This window comes from Acanthochromis polyacanthus, chromosome 2, assembly GCF_021347895.1.
Source record: "Acanthochromis polyacanthus isolate Apoly-LR-REF ecotype Palm Island chromosome 2, KAUST_Apoly_ChrSc, whole genome shotgun sequence".
Classification (NCBI taxonomy): Eukaryota; Metazoa; Chordata; class Actinopteri; family Pomacentridae; genus Acanthochromis; species Acanthochromis polyacanthus.
The window spans coordinates 11,988,795-11,999,199 of record NC_067114.1 but is presented as its reverse complement, the minus strand read 5'-3'; the positions used below and the strand labels follow the sequence as shown (position 1 = coordinate 11,999,199).

The 10,405-nt window shown below is 42.1% G+C and overlaps 1 long non-coding RNA gene across 32 annotated transcripts in view; it reads left to right on the top strand.

Moving 5' to 3' along the window:
- The first annotated feature begins 6,497 nt into the window (after positions 1-6,497).
- LOC110957374 (uncharacterized) overlaps positions 6,498-10,405 on the top strand; it is a 112,409-nt gene continuing 108,501 nt past the window's right edge. For 28 of the 32 annotated variants that reach the window (XR_007938122.1, XR_007938114.1, XR_007938120.1 and 25 more), the window contains exon 1: positions 7,263-7,555. This is a non-coding gene — a long non-coding RNA (uncharacterized LOC110957374). Of the gene's footprint in view, positions 6,761-7,262; positions 7,556-10,405 lie in introns of those variants that run through there. The other 4 variants (XR_002596097.2, XR_007938105.1, XR_007938082.1 and 1 more) reach the window with 4 other exon arrangements.

Sequence of the window (10,405 nt, the reverse complement as noted above, 5' to 3'; positions counted from 1 at the left end):
ACCTGTTAACAAAATAACTGTACGTATGTTGACCTCATCAATAAATGACTGCACGAGACACTGTAGGAGAGCCATGCAAATATAAGTAAAGATACAGAAGCAGAATGTTTAAATGCACATCTAGTATGACCATAACCACAATTGTGAGAAGTGCGTTTATTCACAGTTTTTGTATTTTGCTTCTCTCTACAAAATTTCTTTGTGTGCATGTCATTTTCCTTTTTTTAATTTAATTTAAATGACATGCTTTGGTTCATTTGTCAGACAGCAGACAACTCCGTTCAGAAATAGTTTGCTTTATTTATACCAGTATGTATCAATAAGTTGATCAATGCCTTCAGTACTTCAACAGCTATAGATGCATGCTGTCTTGCTTCAAAAATCAACTTGTTTTAAGTTGGCTCCTCTTTTTGAGGAGTTTTCATAACCTTGGCAGTAAGATTTGCCAAAAAGTCTTAAAGAAATGTCTTTTTCAGTCCAATTAAGTCTTTCATTGCCCTTTAGTGGTAAAGTGTGGAGGCAGCACATTTTTTTTCCCACAGCCAGCAGAGGTCATGTTCATGTGTGCTTGCCTAGTTCTATTCTTATACATGCTTCTTGCCTTTTTTCTCATCACATTCACAACCTCAGCTGATATTGAGTGGGTGGGACAGGGGAGATTTCAACCAGACAGGTTGTCTCTTGACAGTATAGTAGATTGTGAGTAACATGTAATTTATAGAGGTTCTCAGTGTCACAGGCTTATAGTGTTTCTGCTGGACTTTAGTATTATTAAATGAGTATGGCATATGGGACAGCGAACATCCCGTTCTAGTATAACTGTAACTGTCTATCCAACATGCTGAGCAATGGGAGATCAACTTGGCAGCCATAAGGAATCTGGATGATGCTATTGGAGTATTAGGAATCAGGGGAGGGATTGGGGAGGGATTTTCCTAAATAGATGGGAGGGAAACAACCATTACCCCCCATGTATGCACTTTTTGTGACCAAAGTGCAACATTTGGCTTATTGTACACACATACACATAAAATACACAGGATGGGCAGGCAAACATGTCAAAGTTTTCTGACACATGCTGTCCCATTTGCTGTACCTCCTGTGGCTGCTACATCTGCTAAACCTTCATAAATGTATAAGGATAACTGGACACTTGGTTCATAGATGCAGCTGCAGTTGATTCGATGAGGCACGAATGTCTACCATGTTTAAGAAAACTTTCTTACGCCTCTGTGTTTTTGGGTCCAAAATGTATAATTTATTTAGCCTCTTCCTGTCAAATACTTGTGTATGGAAAAGTCTTTTTTGGCCATATCATGGTGGAAGTTGTAGTCGTGCACTTAGCCAAAATCACCACACAGCTTAGTGTAGTTCCTAATGGCTTGGTATCATTTAAGATACTGTACGTGATTTGATTTTCCTGTTGTATCACATAACTCTCCATCCATCTATCCATTATCTTTTCACTGCTTAATCCTCATTAGGGTCGTGGGGGCGCCTATCCCAGCTGACTTAGGGTGAAGGCAGGGGACACCCTGGAGAGGTTGCTAATCTATCGCAGATGCAAACAAGCACATTCACATTCACACCTACGGACAATTTAGAATTACCAATTAATGTGAGCATGTTTTTGGATTGTGGGAGCAAGCCAGAGCACCCGATGAAAACCCATATGTTGGGAGGGAGAACATGCAAACTCCATGCAGAAAGATCCCAGAGGATGTGAACCAGGGATCTTCTAGCTGTGAGGTGACAGTGCCATCCACTGAACCATTGTGCAGCCCTCTCCTAACTGAACTTTGCAAACTCCTCTACTAGTATGTGGCTTGGTTGTCAATGGCTTTCTTTATGTAGCAGCAGTTTAGCAAATGGACACCCCAAATGTTTTTACTTGAGGTTGTTGTAAAGCTTTCTGTTTTGCTTTATAAACTTCCTTTTTTACTATACAATGTTACTAGTATATCCTGATGTTTTTTGAAGCTGAACACCATTAACTCTATTTATTTTACTTATGTGTTTGCATTCTTTAAAGTGTCATTAATGTGGCAATATGTGCAAATTTTGATCAACAAAATCTGTCTTCGCTAACAAGCTTATTTTCTTTACTCAAATCATTTAACATCCGTAGTGCGAACCATGAGCTGAGCTAACTTAGTTTATCTGTCTGAGGATGCCATCAGCTAACTTTACTTTTCACTTCCAGGCAAAGTCATAGACAGTGGTCTAGGATATAAGTGGTTTGGCAGAGCTCAAATGTAAAGTAACGTGCTTTATAAGTAGCCCGTTAGTGCACAGTATATCAAAGCAGCCACTAAAACTATTAAAGTGTGTGTGGTGGGTGATGATATAGTCTGCATTACAAAGCTGGGGTGTAAGAGTGGTGGTGTTAACTGTCTGCTGGCGTAATGAGAGAGTGAGCTGTCAGAGACACGCATGTAATGGCTCCCTTGCCAGCCGCCCAGTTCAGGCCCTGTGGGACATAGCACAGACAAACCATTTCTTTCACACCGTCTCATCTGCTGCACTGGCTTTCACTCTCCCTCTCTCCCTTGCTCATCCTCTCTTTCTCGCTCTCCCTGTCTTACTCTCGCTGTCTCTGTCTCGTCTTCCTCCTCCCTCACTTCCTTTCTCTTTCTCCTTTGTTAAACTCTGACCTGGACAGGGACCAAGCCAGACCTCTGAATTCTTTTCTCTTTTTATTGCACAGACAGTAAATTGTACACTTGCTAACAATCACATACACACATACAGAATCTCACGGAGCATGCAGGACTCATGAGGGGCATTTAGTGACTATATCCCATAGGATGGTCTACTCTACTCGGTATACAGTGGATTTCTCATGGGCAGTCAAGTCTGCCCTCACTGAAACAGGCAGCTTCTCAGCAGACCAAGCAGAATAGTTACACTCTGATGGTACATCTTTATCTCTCTGACAGCCGTAGTATGCTGTAAGAACTGCTCTGTTAGTGCAGTGAGTTCCCAGTCTACTTCCTGCTGGACATGTCCTTCAAGTACAAGGTCATTTTACTCTTTAGTGTAACTGAAAGAAAGCAGCTTTGACATTAAAATAGGCATTTTGATAAAAACAGAAAGAGGCTACTAGGTATTGTCTAACAAGTTGCATCGTAGCGAGTTGTTGGTGCTGCTAATACGCAGTGTCGCACTTATATCTGCTGTCTCAAACTGAGAATTTCAGACGTTCACTATAGCTGAGCTTCCTTCCTCTCCTCGTTCCCTCCTCTCTCAGCCAATAAGCATTCATCCCTGGAGGCTTGCCGTTATGACAGTTCTTTCATCAGCCATTACTGCTGGTGTTAATGGCATCCTCATGCTGACTTTAAAGACTGATTATCATATTGTGAAGGTTGATTGACAGTTGACCTTCACACCACTTTAGGAAGAGATGGCTAGATACTGAGTCACCTCGATTGACTCCATGACAGCGTATTAATAATAATCTGATAGAATTACCGGGAACCAATTAATCTGCAGACCCCGGAAAAGACAGTGGTTAAAGAGACAGTGCTATTTCTCAGCCTGATCGAGCTATTCATGCACATAGGTGCGTGGAGTTCACTGCAGAAGCTGTTCATTCCTACCTCTGAGGGATATGCCAGAAGGTGACGCATCATAGCTGTGAAAATGCGTAGGTGAGGTTGTACTAAACTCGTGAGGTATGCAGCTGGCTTATTAATGCAGTAAATGTGGTGGGGTAGAAAAACAATTAAGATGATTTATCCTATAGCTTCAATGTACTGTACAATGAGACATCTGCAAGCATTTTCTGAAGGAGAATGTGAATTAATTCTGGGTATCAGAATCATATGGTTTCAATGTCTTTTAGGTAAAATTTAATTAGATTGCCCAATACATTTCTAATAATAATTAAGAACAACTTCCTCTGATGATATTGTACATTGGAGGGAAAGTATTTTGTCCCTGTAAAAGCCATTTTTTTGCTAAATGTATATATTTGTGTTGACTCTTTCAACTACGAAGCTAAAAAGAGAAAATGGAAGTCAAGATTGATCAGTTCCAGCTCGAGACACTCGCATACACATATGTTGTATCTGTAATACTATTTGAGACCCTAAATCTTCAGACTGTTATGCTGAATTTTGAATAAAATTACTATGCATAAAATGATGGAGAAAAATCCTGTCTAGAATATTTATTTTTACTTTGTGAAACTGTGAAGATACAGTACTGTATACTGTTTCTGGTTTGACACACTACTCAACTTTGATTCACTCTTAGAACTAACAGATTCAGCATTAATATATGTGATATTAGTTCAGTTGTATCCAAAAATAGAAAACAAATGCATCTGCCACACCTGCTGTAAAATATCTGGACTGATGATGCTAAAAGTAGTCATGAATTCATTCATTCATTCATTCATAATGCATGTACCCTAACATCTGATGTGTTTACCATAGGCATTTTTTTTTCTTCTGTCAATGGTGGAGCTTGTCACATGAGATTCTGTGTTTCCTTCTGTAAAGTTGACCTCTATGGATACGATCGGTAATTAAACATTTTGATAGGAGGGTGAGTAAATGAGCACTGTGTTTGTTCAGAGAGAGATAACATTCTCACAAAGTAACCAAAGCGTGGCAGAACAGCCCTGCGATATTACCTCATGCTGAGCTGCATAATAAAGAGGGTCTGCATGCATATTAATATCGGCACTCTGCATAATGTCTGCATCTTATGACAGGCTCAGAAATACACTGACATCTCACTGGTATTGCTTAACCTTTCGTGCTTCGTTATTTGCATCCACATTCCCTCATACTGGGAGGGATCTCCCTGAAGTCTGGTCTCGCCCATGTCAGCTCCTCTGGCCCTCGCTGCCAGCCTCTTTCCCACCCACCACCAGTTTTCACTCTTTAGAAACGCACGGTGGAGGTATGCGATGCCAAACGAGTTCCTCGTTACCTCCCTCTCACTCGGTTGGTCAAAGCTTTTGGAAGAACTACAGCGACATCTGCATGTGCCACGGTTACAAAGCGCCAGGCTTATACCCACCCACTTCACTGGGCTTCCCCTGCCAGCCTGCTTCCCGTCTGTGCTGCCCCTCCCCCTTGCCCCTGCGGCACTCATTTCTCAAATTACTAAACATGGCTAATTGTGTAAGGCGTGAGGCGCACCTCATTTGAATATTCTGGCTTCGGGGGGGGGGGGGGGGGGGGGGGTTGATTCACGTTGCGTAGGGCAAGAGCTAAGCAAGGATGTCTGGAAAGGGAGGATCCGCAATTACATCCACGAGTCTCTGAGGAACATTTTTGCCAATCAATTGTTGTTTTCCATGCTGTTAGTATTGTGCGTCACTGGTGTACTGTTTGGTAGTGGAAAAGATTTCATTCAAATGTGAACGAAACTTTAAATTGGGTTACTCATTTTAATTTTTAGCAAACTTTCAGTAAATACATCTTCATTATTTGCTTTTTCCTTTAACACATGTAATTTTTAATCTTGAATTTAGAATGGCGAGTCTTAAAGTGCTGAGTATGTTACTAGTATGTTTCTTGATTAGCTGCATTCTGGTATGCTGTTGTTTTTTTTTCTCGTTTATAAAAATGCAAAAACCTCACTCTGTGTGTGTGTGTGTGTGGGTGTCTGTATATGTGTGTGTGTGTGTGTGTTGGAGGAGGCGGTGGTTCATTAATCACAAATTATTCTAAATATAATAGGCCTGATTTCAAAGTGGGACTTAGGTTCGGGTTTAATTGTGGGTCATATTTTGGGGCGTATTTTAGCAAGGAGTTGATTCAAGTTGTTTTTGTTGTGTTGTGTAAGAAGATCATGGGAAAGGCATGCAACAGATTAGCCTCAATTAATTCCCTTATAATAAGAAGGTGTTTTTAGTTCTCATTCTCCCAGGCGTTTAACCTGCATCCAACTTACACCTGCTTTCAGATGCAGTGCTTTCCTTATTCGTTTAATATCTTAGGACTTTATATGAGCTTTTGCAAAATTAACGGTTAATTGTTCATTCAAACAAGTTTCTTGTATTTAAGGCTTAACTAGTCACAAGTCTGTAATCGCAATAATAATATCATTTCTGTTCCATTCACAAATCCACAAACATCCATTCGTTCTCCATGAACAGACATTCACTGTGTCTGCGATGGCTTCTTACACACAAAATGTAAGGTGCTCAATTAATCCGTATTGGAGAGGCTGCGCACACTGGCTTTTTTTAATTAATGTTGAATTAAACGAATTGGCAGGTTGCCAGAAATCGGGCGCACAGCTTTGAAGATTGTCATCGCATAATGAGTTTCTTTTTTTCTTCTTTATATTTTATGCTTTTCTGTTTCCACTCCCTCGCTCTGCGCTGCCATTTGCCCGTATGCCTTTGCGGTTTAATGATATGCAAATGAAATATGCATAAAACCATTCTGCTGTAGGATGATTAAGCTCTGAAGACATTAGCCAGTGCCCGCCACAGTGTCTGTTGTCTCTTCTGCATTCCGCTTCGGCCAGGCACCAACACCACTCCTACAAAGATTAATGCCGCTAATGCACTAATCATTTAAATAGCACGAATAATATCCAATTTGACAGAAATTAGATTCCAGAAAGGTTTCTTCTCACTCCAGTTTTGTAAGATCCAGCAGCAGGAAAGGCAGATGTCTTCATATGTGAGAGTTCGTGCTCTACAGAGCAGGCAGAGAGCAACGAGACCAGGTTTTCCAAGAAGGAGCACTTGAACATCACTGGCAATGTAGGAGCTTTTCTCTGCTTGTTTGTGAGTACTGTGGCATTATTTGACTACTGGCATATAACGAAGGAAGAAAAATATCTCCGTTCTTGCTTTCCCTCTCTCTCTCTTTCTCACACACACACACACACACACACACACACTCCACCCCCCATTCCATTCTGCTCTCTTGTGCAAGCCCTCTTTTTTTTTTTTTTTGTAATCCATTTGTGTAATGAAGACGCTGCACAATTAACATCCCCCATGGAATTAAATAAAGGGGTGATTATCCAAAGTTCATTAGCTCCGAAAGATTAGAATATCCACGTGTTTCCCCGTGATGAATATGGAAGAAATACGCCACCAATTACAAATTAAATTGTTAATCGTATTTGTTGCGATCACGATTAGCGCATTTGAAATGCCCAAAAAGATGCCATCTTCAAGCGGTCCTTCCTCAGTGGTGGTGCTACCAGATTCAGACATCTTGGTAGTGCCAATGTTGGGTAGCAAGCACAAAGATGTTATAATCCCTCCCTTTGGATGACTTCCTTAATTATTCATATTGCACAACCATGCCTCTTGTCCAAAGAAATCCAGGAGGAAAAGAAAGGAACAATAATTGTTGGATGCCAGTGGATGAATATCCATGCGTTGCTAATTACTGTTTTAATTCCGAATGTGCATATTAACATTGAAAACGAACTTAATGAAATCCTCCGTTGTGTCTTTGCCGCGATGCCCATCCTTGGCTCCGTGCCCGATGCCAGCAGACCTTGCTGGAACCACGGAAACGTTCCTCCCGACCCAGAGAGTACCCCGAACTGTGACTCAAGCCAGTTGGTAAGTCTGTGCTGCATCTGTTTATGATAGTTTAGCGCAGGAGGGAAAATCCTCAAAGGGTGGAGTTTGTTCATTTCTTTTGGGTGGTTGGCAAGAAGGGGGCAAAAAAGTCGTGTAGATGTGGGGTGTGGGTGTGGAGGATGTAATGAGTTCCCACGGCCTCACTACCCCCAGTGTGGTTGCAGGCAGGCCAGCACCTCCCCCTCAGTGTGTCTTGAACTCAGGTTGCCTCCTTGTTCCTGTGCCTTCTGTACCCATTCCACTAAGTTCCACTTGTTTCTGTGCCAGCTCTCTCACTTGGCTCTCATGCTGCTGGATGCTATTTTGAGCCTATAGGAATTGAAGTCCATTGCTGCGAATATGGACGATGGATCACACAAAATGCCTGCATTCCTTTCTGCCATTGATTGACTTGCCACAGATGTACAAATTCCAGACTTTTTCGTTCTCTCTTAGAAGTTGACTCTTGCGCGGTGGAAACAAAAAAAGTGTTTTGAGAAACACTGGATGTGTGATTCATTTTGATCGGCACAAGTTAAATCAAGAAAAAAAAGGATAATTAATTCCTGTCTGTCCGCTGATTATAATTTGTTCTGGCGGTTCATTAGTATGCATCCTCATGTTTGCTTTTTTTGTCTCTCTTTTGTGTCTGTGACATTGTAAACAGCTGCTATTGAGCTTCAGGCACAGTCCCTCAGGTCCATTCTTCCCCCCTCCTCCTCTTGTAGGCAAGCACACAAGCGATTGGCAGATTGGTAGCGTCTGTTGCAGCAGTGGTAGACATTCAATGTGGCTGCCAACCAGTTCAATAGGAAATTGCAGTTTACACTTGGGAAAATGTGGCGTAAAGGGGGAAGGGAGTTGGCACAAAAAGAGGCACTCACTTCACACCCTCTACTGATTGTTGTTCGCTGCTTTTGTCTTGCTTCGTCTTGTTTTGTGTTGTTGTTTGATCTCCATTATGCATTCTTTTGTTGATAATTCAAGTCGTTCCTTTGATTGAGTGTGCCACCCTAATTAACGAAGCAAATTTCACTCTAATTAGTCATATCTGTTGCTTGTTTATTCTTTTGTCTTTTGTTTTTGGTAGCCGATACGTGAAGGGGTATCCGATTGTCTCGATTTGCCTCAATCGTGATATTTCTCCCTCGTCCTTCGCCAGTTTTCGTGCCAGATGCCATCACATTCCCGCTGGCACACCACTTGAGACCCGCAAGTGCCAAATTATTGCTCCTTGGCCATCCTCCAAACCAGTGAGTTTTACCCAAGTCTACAAGTGCCAACTGTGAGATTGGTTTCTCATCTTCCAAGGGTACGTCCTTTACTGCTAACGAATGAGTTGGCATGGCGTCTCCTGCCCAGATGGCTGGCTGGCTGCCTGGCACAGAGAGCTGTGCCTCAGATAGTTGGAGAGAGAGTGAGAAGGAGCGAGTGGGAGGAGCATTTCCTTGTGCCACCGCCACACCCCCAGTTATCAGTAGAACAACAAAACAGCATCAAGTTTCTGTTGTTTGTTTCAGAATTCCCATCTTCTCCGTTAATCCTATGTGACGTCGTCTCCTTTTCCCATTCGTCCCACTCCCATCCATCACTGGAGATGCACTTCCTGTCTTGCATCTTCTGTAATAAACAATATTGCTGTATTTTACATAGCTGGATATCCACTGTTGTACCACCTTTGTGGTGCCACGCAGCAACAGCTAATCCATTTGAATGGCGGCTCCCAAAATTCTTCCAGGTTTAGCGTTTACATCTTCAAGTCTTCATCAGCAGATGTTCACTAGTTCTCCATAGCAGTATGGAAGTGAGAATGAATGTGCATCTGGAGACCTGTGTCTTCTCGTCAACTTGTAGTATTTATAACAAAAAAAAACAAGATTAAATAAATACGTAAAGCCTGTGACGCTACGAAAATGACGGCAGTACCCTTCTGTCTCCCAGGCTACATCTAACTACCTACCCTAGAGAGCGAACAGAAGTCCGCCTTGGTGCTACCACTGAATGGATGGCACTGTGCCAACTTCTCTCTGCCATCAACCGCATTCGCTCCTTGTTTCCCTTATTTGCCCATCCCCTTTCTATCTCAGTCCCTCTCTTACTCACCCTCCTCCTCTCCCTAGCTTTTCTTTCACATGCCCATTACACCCACCTTCCCTCGCCCTCTTTTCTTCTATATGCTTGACATTAATTAACATTTGGGTTAATTGATTTTAAAAGCTGATGATTTCTTGTAACCGTTTCATACGCCGGGTGGCTAGCTGTTTTGTGTCCCGCCGTGTAACCTTGGCGCCTGGCTTCAGTGTGCCTCTTGCTTTGCCTTTTCTCTACATTGGTCCTGAATGTCGAAAAAGAGAGCCTCAACCTACAATCAGCAGCCCTGGTGTAGTGCAGTGAAGCCAGGTTGAGCTGTGCCTGCTTTCTGCCACAGTCCACAGTGCAGAATCTCAAGCTGCATGTATGACTGTAGCTAATTGAAATTGACTTTATGCTGGCTGATCTCACTGCACAATGTTGTCCTGGCATTTTGTAAATAATCAAAGTCCTCCCTCTACCACCTTTTTTTTTCCAGTCTACATTTGTCCAAGTGTAGTTTTCTTGCCTCTCTTCCCGCTGTACACACTTCTCTCTCTCTCTCTCCGTCGCTGTCTTCCTTTGTAATTGTCTTTAATTGTTTCAGAATCACTTATCCTGTTCTTCTAAGCCGCACCTCACCATCTACTTTGTTGTTATTTTTTTGTGGGACGTGGACAAGACGCGGAACGAACAGGTTGTAAACAAATGAGCGTGTATTCTGACATTTTTGATAAGATGTGCTAATGATCTTTTCTCTCTTTTGTCATTAGTGTTTTC